Genomic DNA, 12,285 nt, shown 5'->3' with positions numbered 1-12,285 from the left:
ACTTAAAAACGGATTATATTTTATTTTATCCTTTTTGAAGTCGGTTTTCTTTTTTTTTGTAAAAGTTTTTATTGAACGAGGGCTCCACGCCACGTGTAATAAATTGTACTTAATAATAACTAAATGTTTAAAATATATTTTATGGTCGAGTGTATATCGTTAAACACTGTGAATAAATCATCCGGCACTCTCGCGTATATATATATATATTTGTAAGAAAGCACCTAGTTATATCGTTGTCTGATCCGATATCTGATGTTGGATACGAATACAAAGAAGTAAAAAGTAGTGTCCGACCGAAACATGTTTTTTTGCCGAAACCGAAACCGAAACCGAATGTTCGGCTTTGGCTCTAGTTTCGGCCGAAACCGAAACCGAAACCGAACCTTTTGTAGACTTGTTAAAATCGTTTAAAAAATGTCATAAAACCGCTTTTACACACATATTATGGAGCTGTCAACACCCAATGTCCTTGAAATTGATGTTACTTAAGCAGTTTTTTAAGAAAATTACTAGAGTTAGACCAAGGTAATTTTGCAACGATTTTGATAACACACGCAGTGCAAGTGTTATTTTAAACGTCAAAACTTCTATGAAATTATGACGTATAAATAACATTTGTACTAGTTGCACTGCGTATGCTATCAAAATCATTGCAGAATTTTCTTAGTCTAACTCTATTCATTCACCAGTCAAGCTAACATGTAGATACAGGGTCAACCAAAAACGCGAGCGCAGCGAGCGCGAAATTTTTTGTTAAAATATCGCAAGGCCGGGTACCGATCTTCACCTGGGCCTAAAAGTCCGAAGTGCCCCAGTGAGGCGAACTTTCATACGAAGTCAAAGCCGTGCTTCAGGCTTCAGGATAAGTAGTTGAGCACAAACTCCAACCAATGTCTATTGTATTAAAAAGCGAGATATTTCCTTGAGCGCTGGTGGCCTAGCGGTAAGAGCGTGCGACTTTCAACCCGAAGGTCGCAGGTATAAACCCCGGCTCGTACCAATGAGTTTTTCGGAACTTATAGGTATACGAAATATCATTTGATATTTACTACATATTTGCTTTTCGGTGAAGGAAAAACATCGTGAGGAAGCCGGACTAGTCCCGATAAGGCCTAGTTTACTCTCTGGGTTCGAAGGTCAGTCTGATGGCAGTCGCTTTCGTAAAAACTAGTGCCTACGCCAATTCTTGGGATTAGTTGTCAATTGGACCCCAAGCTCCCATGAGCCGTGGCAAAAATTCCGGGATTACGCGAGGAAGATGATGAGTTTTCTTATTATTCCTTTGCCCAGGCCCAGTAACATGCGACAGTGCTATCTCATTTACTCCGATACAATAAGACAGTGTGCGCGTTATAGGTATTAACAGCCTCTTAAGACTGCGTCTAGTGGCGCCCTCATTAGTGGAATTGTGTTTTGATAATAAACCAGTGAATTACTGTACCTATACATGAATCAGTATATGTAGGTACATATTAATATTGTTGTCCTACTTATTCCCCAACTTTTGGTCTTTGTCACATAGTTTAGTTTCATAGTACGAAGTACCATTTCGTAAGTTTCGGCCCGGCCGAAAGGTTCGGCCGTTTTTTGGCCGAAACCGAAACTACAGCCGAAACATGATTTTTTGGCCGAAACTGGCCGAAACCGAAACCGAAACCGAACCTTCGGTCGGACACTAGTAAAAAGTGCCTTTTTTATTTTATATACTTTTATTATTGTTTGTTGTTTCAAAAAAAGCGATAATGCTAAAATAAAAGGCCTTGACGTCATAAGGCATTTTCTATCAGCTGTTTTTCTTCAAAGGCCCGATATCAGATCGGACAATGTGAACATGCTCTAAGGGGTTCTGTTTTTCAAGCTGAATTTATTTATTTAATCGTATGGCATAGTATGATAATCAGAAAACAAACAAACAGCTGAATACCTTGTTTTAAATGTCCTCGGTATTTTGGTAATATTTAACCGGTTGTTCATCAGTGAAAAAACATCAAAGGAAAATAAAAACACACGGGAAGTCCCAAATCCGGACTTATACACGTGTATTGTACAATGCACGTGTTTTTGATGTAGGTAGATATTAAATATTTCATTTCACATAAGGCTAATCCCAAAAAACCCCTCTCTGATTTGGAAATATGTTCGGGTTAGCTGGATCGAGTCAAGAAAGAATGACTCTAATAGATATATTGTGCTTAATTTTTCCTTAATGTTCTATTTCTGCCACTACACGTGCCGACGAAATTCCGTTGCTCCCCTTTTCATTAATAAATAATTGGGTAAGTGGAAAACTTCATGAGATAATTTTAATTTGTTCTTTAGTTGAACAAAAATGTGGGTACAAGTTTAAGTAAAGTAAATTGTATGATCACCTTATGCACTCTACAAGTATAATGTTTTTAGCGACCACGAAAAACATTTCAATTAATATATCTCTTTTTTTCATTACAGCCCAAATACGTGGTTTACTGGATACATAGCAAATCATAACCGAGTACAAAAGCAAACAATCGTAACTCCGTGGTACGTATACGCGCCCATTGTAAATTTGTTCGAAGCAATATAATTTTAACCTCGCAGTTACACGCATTGATGACTATCTCGTTGGCTGTAAAACTGAAACAAGGGACCATAAAATAAAGGATAAATTTTCGTTGTTTTGATGTAATTTATGCGGTTTATTGTCGCGGAGTAGGCGACCGCTTCTTGATACAAAAGTAGTCGTCATTTTCCTCCCTTAATATTGACTTTATGAAATATATTTTAACACAATTTATTGTACAGTTATGACTTTGTCCGTTTTTTAATTATTATTTCTTTATTTATTTGAATTCTTAGGCTAGGTGATTTATAATATGAATATAAAAGTAAAATATAAAAACACTTACAAACAATAAAAAATACATATAAACACATTATAAAAAACCTAACCTAGATTGCCGCCGGCAGCGGGGCTTGTTATAATTGTTAGGAGCGTAAAACAAATTCCATACACATTTTTAAAAGCTCCATAATGTTTTACAGTGACAATAAATAATTGAGATACCCAGCGGCTTTCACATTGATGTAGAATCATACACTAGGAATCCTCTAGACCGAGTTTAGAGCAATTATTTCATGCAACCGATGATGCCAAAACTGCGGGGTGCGCGGGACGAGGTGTGCGAAGTCCCGTGACGTGATTGGTCCGTTCAAACGACGAACGAGTTCAAGGACGTTACACAAAGACACTTTCGACTCGAACATGGAGTAAAATTACCGTATGCGTGGCAGAGGGGGTAGCGCGACTATGCTAAGTCTGGAGGATGTTTTATCAAACTGCACAACGGGACTTAATCGCGTATTTAAGTTTTAAGATTTACCTCCGACGTTTCGAGGACGGCGTTGTCCCCGTGGTCTCGGAGAAGACTGGCTTAAGTTGACATCAACATCTTCTAGCCGCGCGAGTTTTTCGAACTACCCGCACTTGGTCTTGTTTATCAGTTTGAACGTTTTGCGCACTAGGGATGTCACTCTGTCGACACACAACACTAACGATATTCGATTTATCGACTGTCGATATTCGTTTCCGCTTACATTTACTAATGACTGGATTCCATGTGGATGAGATCTTAAAACCCTCGTCCCGATTAAAATTGCAATGTTTTTTGATTTCAATGGCTTCCCGCACTTTTCTACTGTTTTCTTTTGTACTGTATACGCGATTAAGTCCCGTTGTGCAGTTTGATAATGTTTAATAATCGTGAAAGTTTAAATCAGTGTTGGAGGATGTTTTGTCTGTGTGTAGAATAAAAGCCTGACCAGCATTAAATATATGATCATTGTCGAGAGGGCGCTGTTATTCTCATTTATATGGTGACAGTTCAGTATATGAAAAATATAGTTCCAGTGAAATTCCGCAACATGGCGCGTGATCATATATTACTGGCTTAGGCTTTACTATATTGACTTAGATATTTTTTTAAAGCGCCTTGACATGCTTGGGTTAACATATATGTACAGTCACCAGCAATAATATGTAACACAACAAACGCCGCAAAAATATGTGACGCGCTCTTATTGCACTACAAATAAGATCGTGTCAGACATTTTTGCGCCCTTCGTTGTGTAACATATTATTGCTGGTGACTGTACTATGTATATCAAAACATCCAACCCCAACATTCATACTGCTATAAAACAAAATAAACACTACCCTATAAATACGTACAGTCACCTGCAATTAAATGTTTCTCTTCGAAGGCCGCAAAAATATCTGACACGATCTTATTTGTAGAGGCATACCCAAGTAGCACAGATAGCTCTATAACTACTCACTTTTAGTTCTATCTAACGCTCTGTGCGTATTAAGACACTTATAAGAGCACACTCGTGGTCCTACAGCTGTATAATAGATCTCAGTGATATTTATATAGCTTAGGGCTGATTAAAAGCTGCATTACGGCTCTGAAAATTACCATTAATACGCAAAGAGTGATATAAAGGTATATTTGCTACGACCCTATACAGCTTTAAGGGTTATCAAATGCTTTAGCCGTTATAAGGTCTGTTTAGTGGATAAAATTACGCCATGTGCTGTATAAGGAGGTAATTGTGGACTTTTATTACGTTGACTTATTAAGGGAGCACAAGTGAACTATTATGAAGCTAATAGACGTATAATGGAACACATGTGGCACATAATACAGCTTGTCGCTTAACATGTTTACCGCTAAGCAGCTTTTATTACACTGACTTTTAAGGGAGCACGAATGAACTAATATGAAGCCAATAGACGTATAATGGAACACAAGTGGCGCATAATACAGCTTATCGCTGAACGTGTTTACCGCTAAGCAGCTTTTATTACGCTGACTTTTTAAGGAAGCACGAATGAACTATTATGAAGCCAATAGACGTATAATGGAACACACTTGGCGCATAATACAGCTTATCGCTGAACATGTTAACCGCTAAGCAGCTTTTATTACGCTGACTTTTAAGGGAGCACGAGTGAACTAATATGAAGCCAATACACGTATAAATGGAACACATGGGGCGCATAATACAGCTTATAGCTGAACATGTTTACCGCTAAGCAGCTTTTATTATTCTGACTTTTTGAGGAAGCACGAATGAACTATTATGAAGCCAATAGACGTATAATGGAACACATGGGGCGCATAATACAGCTTATCGCTGAACATGTTTACCGCTAAAGCAGCTTTTATTTCGCTGACTTATTATAAGGGAGAACGAGTGAACTATTATGAAACCAATAGACGTATAATCGAACACATGTGGCGCATAATACGGCTTAGCGGTGAACATGTTTACCGCTAAGCAGCCTATTATACTACCATTGGGACTGTCTGCATAGCGGCTGTTCAAACTTTCACAAGATGCCTTATAACTGTTTAGAGGTTCACTAGTGTATCGAAATAACGACTTGGACTTTATAGTGGTTCACTTAAGTATCTTTATCAGATATTTAACAGTCGTATGCTGCATATAAGAATTTTAACGGTTCACGTTGCTTTTTAACATTGACCGCCATTTTATTGTATATAACCTACAAAATTGAAATTGCTTTTCCAACTTTTAAGGGTAACAATAAGGTTTTGTGCCTGAGTTCTTAACCTAAATCATTAGTTTAGTACTTCCTATAACGTATTATTAACTTTTTATCTCATAATTCTGTCCAAACCACTGAAATAGTTTTTACACATAGCTTATTTAAATCATTAATTTAAATAAATACTGATTATTTTCGTGGCGCACAAAAATTTTCTTAGATAATGTATATATATAATATCAATAAACTTGCATTCCCAAACATCTTTCTCGCATTAATATATAAAAGATTATGTACAAACATTTAACTAAACACTTTAACAAAATGACTTATGGTGTCGTTGCGCTTAACGTTTTTGCTTCAATATAAATATGTTCACCTCTGCATTCGTCGTCACTATACTAAATATAATAGCTGATTTTTAAGGCAGAGGTGTAAATGTATGTTATTAATTATCTTTTATTCAGCCCAACGTCAATCTTTCCCGGTATTAGGGCGCACATGTGACATATTAGCTGAATAAAAGGTAACTGGTGGTCTCTTACCCAGTCAATATACACCTCTTATAACTCCTGTTACCCCTTATAATTCCGTTAAATTGCTGCTACAACGCTCTTAAGTAGCTATGTGAACTTAAGGCTGCCTAATTTGTGCCCATTTAAGAGTTATAAAAGCTGAAAAGACGCTTATTCAGCTCTTATGCAGCTTTTATATTCCAGCTTCAAGCGTATTCGTACTTCATTATGCGGCTGCTATACAGCTAATCTGTGCTACTTGGGATAAGGGCGTGTCACATATTTTTGCGTACCTATTTAATTTAAATTTCCCCGTAGGTACTAAAACACCAACATCCACTGGTTATAAAAGATGAAAGCAACCTGACTTAATTTAGAAACTATGTTCCGTGGATGTATATTTTAGTACATACGTACAAGTTACTGTACACAATGTACAGATAACTTAATGTAGAAAGATCACTTTTTTATAGGGTGAAATTGGTATGTTTGGCCATACGTTGAGGGGTGAATATCATACATGAATATGAGGGGGTCATATTGAACAACTTTTATTATAGGGCCATACCTCATTAATTCGTGTGTATCCAAGTAGTAAACAAAATACCCGTTGAGATCAAATTGGAACCAAATGACAAACTGTTTCACAAGACATTAAAAACATTTCTCATACAAAAATGCTCAAACAATAATTTCACCCTGTATAAACTTTGCACGAGCTGTGTGCAGTTCCACAAAATATCTACAGAGGACTTTTTTATTTCAGTTATTTATTAAGAGTGGCCTTCATTGATAAGGTCACATTTTACGGAAAAGTACAAAACTAATTATGTACCGTAAAATCGGGTTACTTTAGCCCTGGATGGTAACTTTGGCCATTGATATTTAATCGGTCCAGGTCACATTATTGCACTGTAATTATGGAAATATGACATGAGGTTGGTTTTAGCTAACCTTTGACGTATACATATGACATGTGTTTTTTATTAGACCCTTTTGAATAAGGTTTTCATGTGAGTCAAACTTACCCTCCATTGGGTCAAAATAACCAGAATTTACGGACCCGAATCCTAGGTAAATCATAAGATAGTACAAGAAGGGATAATTACAAATGCTGCATTCATTATACAATACAATTTTAATGATCTACCTAAAGTTGTCTTTATTGTTAACAGTAAATAAATATAAATTTAACCTAAATTAGTTAGTGACCAATTAGATGAAGAAAAATCAGAAGCCGGATCCCATGGTCCCTTAGTTACGCAGTAGCTTAGGATGTAACCGGGATAAGCGCTACAATAAGACAATGTCTCCGATTGTGCTATCAAAAACCAAATACACTGATTTAAACTTTCACGATTATTAAACATTATCAAACTACACAACGGGACTTAATCGCGTATTTAAGTTTTAAAACTTTAAGTCCCGTTGTGTAGTTTAATAAAAACCAAATACTTTTGCAGGCAGCATTTAAAAAAAGGAAAGTTTAATTGTTTGAAAAGCAAGACCTTGCATTATCTTTGATGTTGCTCAATGCCCATAAAATATGTGCTATGGAAACTTAAATTCCTTACTCATTAAATGCTATAAACGAAATGTTTCAAACACTTTTAGATAGTCTGTATGTATTGTGTTAAATACTCATCCATTGAATAAATTGAACGATCTGTCGATCTATTATGTGATGAATACCTTTGATAGTAAACGCTTCATAAGCAAACTTTTTGAAACAATACCCGAGGGGCCTATAAGCTTCAATAAAACTTGTATCGTTAGCCAATTTCGGTGTTCGTCTGTTTCCGGCTCGAAGGACCACTTTGTTTAAACAAGTTGCTACGTTACCAGTCATTTATCCTTAAATTTGTCAGTTTTATTATACCGGGTGTGGCCTGTAACATGAGCAAAAAATTAAACTGTAGGCTGTACTCCTCATACTGATCAACATTTGCTCAGCGACTTTTAAAAATAACTTGTGGATTGATTTTTATTACACTTTAAAGTTTATTCTAAGACGCAATGTATTGCGAATTTTGTTATGTTTAAGGCGTGACAAGCAACGTCAATCACAATAATATGGCGTGGCGATGGCGTCCATTAAAGATAATATTTATTTTGTATGAAAAATAGGGAGTCTAAATACTTCATAATTTTTAAAAGTTGTTTAACAAAAGTGTCACCGTTTGAGGAGTACAATTTATGTTTCAATTCTTTGCTCGTGTTACAGGCCACACCGTGTATATTCTATGATGAACTAGCGTTACCTAGTTTGCGCTTGTAACAGTGCCATCTTTTATGAAATTCGGACATCAAACTAAACAGTTGCGTCTAGGTAAAAATGTGTTTATCAACCCACAAAAGCAGATTCAAAGTATCTTTTTAATTTTAAATAGGCTATGTCTTTGTTGATGTAGCTCAAACTACATCCTGCTTTTTTTTTATCATGCAATTTTTGAATATTTTTAATCGGTACCTCTATTTTGTTGTTAATGCTGCATATAGTTCCAAGTTTTTTCCGCATTTTGGGTAAGTATGCCGATCAAGGCTCGAAACCGGATTTTTCAAAACTTTTAACTAGCCCAATATTTTTAATTATTTTATGCTCTTTACGTAGGACTGAATCATGTATTTAGTTAACAACTTCGTATTATTAGATTGTCCCATTAAAAATTAAATAATAAACCAAAGAACGGAAAAGAACGTAACTTTACCGGTATTTTTTGTATGACGAAAAAAACCGGTTCCGAGCCATGAATACCGTCCCTCACTTACTACTCTTTGCCTTCATTCAATGAAGGTATTTTAATGGGGTATTTTAGATCTTTATTCATCGTTCCGTAAAAATTACGAATAAGGTTCTGTTCGAAAAAATCACACGTGACACTTCTGGTCTCAATACTCTCAATTTTAAATTGCAAAAATATGTCAGAAACTATGTATATCTCAACGGTGGAACCGCTCACTAAGCACCATACTGGGCTGGCTGAGATGCAGGATCAGCCGGCCTAGCCAAGTTTACAATCGCTATCGCTTCGACAACGAAAAGCTTTATGTCTCTCTATCACTCTTCCATATTAGTGCGACAGTGACAGTTGCGTTTCGATCGCTACGGAGCGTAAGCGATTGGCATCTTGGCTACGCGGCCAGTATCGCCGTTATACGCGCCACCAGCATGTGCATCCGAGGCACACGCCACCGCTTTAAGTCCACTGCCAGGTGGCATGGGTTCGACGACGCTGCCGCCATTCGACACATTGATTGAAACCCACAAATTTTTCAATGTATACCGTAAAATGGGGTGAGTAGGGTCAAAATTGAAATTCAAACCTCGAGAACATTTTATTTTTACATATGAAAACTGAATGGTGTATATAATAAGTGTTCCGGACGTTTGTATTTTAGTTTTTATTTTATTTGGGTAGTTCCATTTCATAACTTTGACGATAAAGAGGAAAACCCACCTCACCCCGTAGTGCCTCGTATTTGGGGTGAGAGGGGTTTTCATACAAAGGTGATTTTAGAAGATTGTTGGATCGATTTTTTTTTATTATGCGTAATACTATAGCTCCATTTTAAATTGGAATACATTATTTTTGTAGCAGTAGTTAAAATCCCTTCTCACCCCCCTCTCAAACCTTCTCTCCCCATTCATAACCCACCTCTCCCCGCGAAACCTACTCACCCCGTTTACGGTATTTATTTAATTATTAATAAATGTATGTTACCGGTATTTTAAATTTTAATTGCTCCAAGGAAATAATAATCGGATATAAATTAATTTTCCGCTAGCATTTAAGGGCAATGATTGAATATTCAAGGATAATGGCTGCGATCGTTAGGAATTATTAATCACAGGAAAGTGATTAATCGCTGAATTATACGTTAAGGGTAAAGAAAGGGTAATATTCTAGCTGACCTCTAATGTATACAGGATGATATTTTAACCAGCAGCCATAAATACTCGTACTCTGTGTATGACTTAATAGGGACCCGATTCGGATTTTGAAATAGACATCAATTAGACGATACGATAACGATATGTTTAAGATCTAACCTGTCAAATTTGACGTTTGCTCGATTCTGGCGATAATCTTGAACGATTTCCACAGGATATGACTAGAGATCCAATTCACATCTAATAGATATCTTACTCTATCTAACGTAAAAGTGACGTTGGTTGCCCGAATTGCGCTGCAAAAGAGAACTAGTCGATATCTAAACTATAACGTATCTAGAATGGATCTAGTACGTGTCGTCTCTTGTGAATATCTTGAAGTTCGAATACTTTTATTATGGGACCAATGCCGATACCGCGAAAAAAATTTGGCTGTTTCATACATTCCGGCTGATGCGATGCCACAGATTTTTATGCGACAGCTAATTTTTTTTTCGCGATTTCGGAATTGGTGCCATAATGAAAGTAGTTCAGTATGACTATAAAGTTACTACGCAGAATATTTGGTGGCTAAAATTTTACCCTGTATGTTAACTAAGCTGATTATTTAGCTGCCCATATTAGTCTTAATTATGTGTTTGTATATTTTGTGTTATTGTGTATTATTGCGCAGTTTAATACACGTGTTATCTATTGTATTGTATTGTATTGTATTGTATTGTACGTTTAAACTGCTGCCATTATGGCTCGGAAATGGCGAGTTTTCAAACATGCGAATACCTACACATGCGAACTGAAATATGAAATATTTGCTCAAGAGCAACATTCAATATAATAATACACGTGTCTGACCCGTTTTAATATACCTAGCATGTCTAGCGGCAGTTTCTGATGGCCTACCACGTTCGACGTGTTGCCTCCCTGTCACACTTACGTACGAATTCACAAGTGCGACAGGGAGGCAACACGTCGAACGTGGTTCGTGGTAGACCCTCAGATCTTAAATTAAATTATTTTAAACTTGTTATAACTACTTAACACTTACAAAGAGACTACTTAACGGTACAAAGTACTTAAATAAGAAGTATTCACGAAGGTTAAACAAAAGTTTGTAAATCAAAAGCTATTGTTCGTAGAGGAAGTCCAGCACTTGAAAGTTTCCAGTAGATCTTATTATTTAATACATAGCCAATTTAAATTTTAAACTCCCAGCCTAGCCAAGGTGACAATCGCTGTCGCTACGACAACGAAACGCTTTGTATCTCTCTATCACTCTTTTTTTTTATTATTATAGGACAATTTTACACAGATCGACCTAGTCCCACAGTAAGCTCAATAAGGCTTGTGTCGTGGGTACACAGACAAAACATCTTCCAGACTTAGCTTAGTCGCGCTACCCCCTCTGCCACGCATACGGTAATTTTACTCTATGTTCGAGTCGAAAGTGTCTTTGTGTGACGTCCGTGAACTCGTTCGTCGTTTGAACGGACCAATCACGGCACGGGACTTCGCACACCTCGTCCCGCGCACCCCGCATTTTTGGCATCATCGGTTGCATGAAATAATTGCTCTAAACTCGGTCTAGAGGACTCCTAGTCTATGCGTGGGTACTAGGCGACGATATATATAATTTACACATATATATAAATACTTATATACATAGAAAACATCCATAACTCAGGAACAAAATATTTGTGATGAACACACAAATAAATGCCCTTACCAGGATTCGAACACGGGACCTCCTGCTTCGTAGGCAGGGTCACTACCGACTAGGCTAGGAGGCCGTTGAAGCCTCTTCCATACTAGTAGGTTACGCACGAATCACGGATAACGGCAACGTGACTACGTGATAATAGAGTACGTCTCTTTCGATCGCGTAGTGTTAAAACGTGACACTTATATATCACGTGGATACTGCATGATGCCATCCATAATACTCGTACGCCTGCAGGTATGTTGCAAACATTGTAAAGCATTTTTAATGGTGTTGCATTTTGCATAGAATGCTAATGCAACGTGCTTTCCGCATCTCAGGAGTTTACGTTACATTAACGGACTCTATAGCCTAGTGGGTAGTAATTTTGCTTACAAAGCAGGAGTCCCCGGGTTCGAACCCCGGTAAGGGCATTTATATGTATATCGTCGCCTAGCACCCATAGTACCATCGCCCACACTGTTAACTGTACATCGGTGGACCTAATGCCTTTTGTAATAAGGTCCACTGATGTATAGTCAGGAGTGTTGCTGTGTGTACAAGCTTTGCTTAGTTTGGGCAAAGAGAATTTAGTTTAAAGGCGTATTGTCAAAGTAAATTTTGTAGT

The 12,285-nt window shown here is 37.1% G+C and overlaps 1 protein-coding gene across 2 annotated transcripts in view; it reads right to left on the bottom strand.

The window, feature by feature from the left end:
- LOC134794906 (synaptotagmin-10-like) overlaps window positions 1–12,285 on the bottom strand; it is a 166,810-nt gene that overhangs the window by 32,940 nt on the left and 121,585 nt on the right. The window lies entirely within an intron of this gene.

Source organism: Cydia splendana, chromosome 11 (assembly GCF_910591565.1).
Source record: "Cydia splendana chromosome 11, ilCydSple1.2, whole genome shotgun sequence".
Taxonomy (NCBI): Eukaryota; Metazoa; Arthropoda; class Insecta; order Lepidoptera; family Tortricidae; genus Cydia; species Cydia splendana.
Note: the sequence above shows the minus strand (reverse complement) of the source record. Positions and strands in the feature narration are given on the sequence as shown.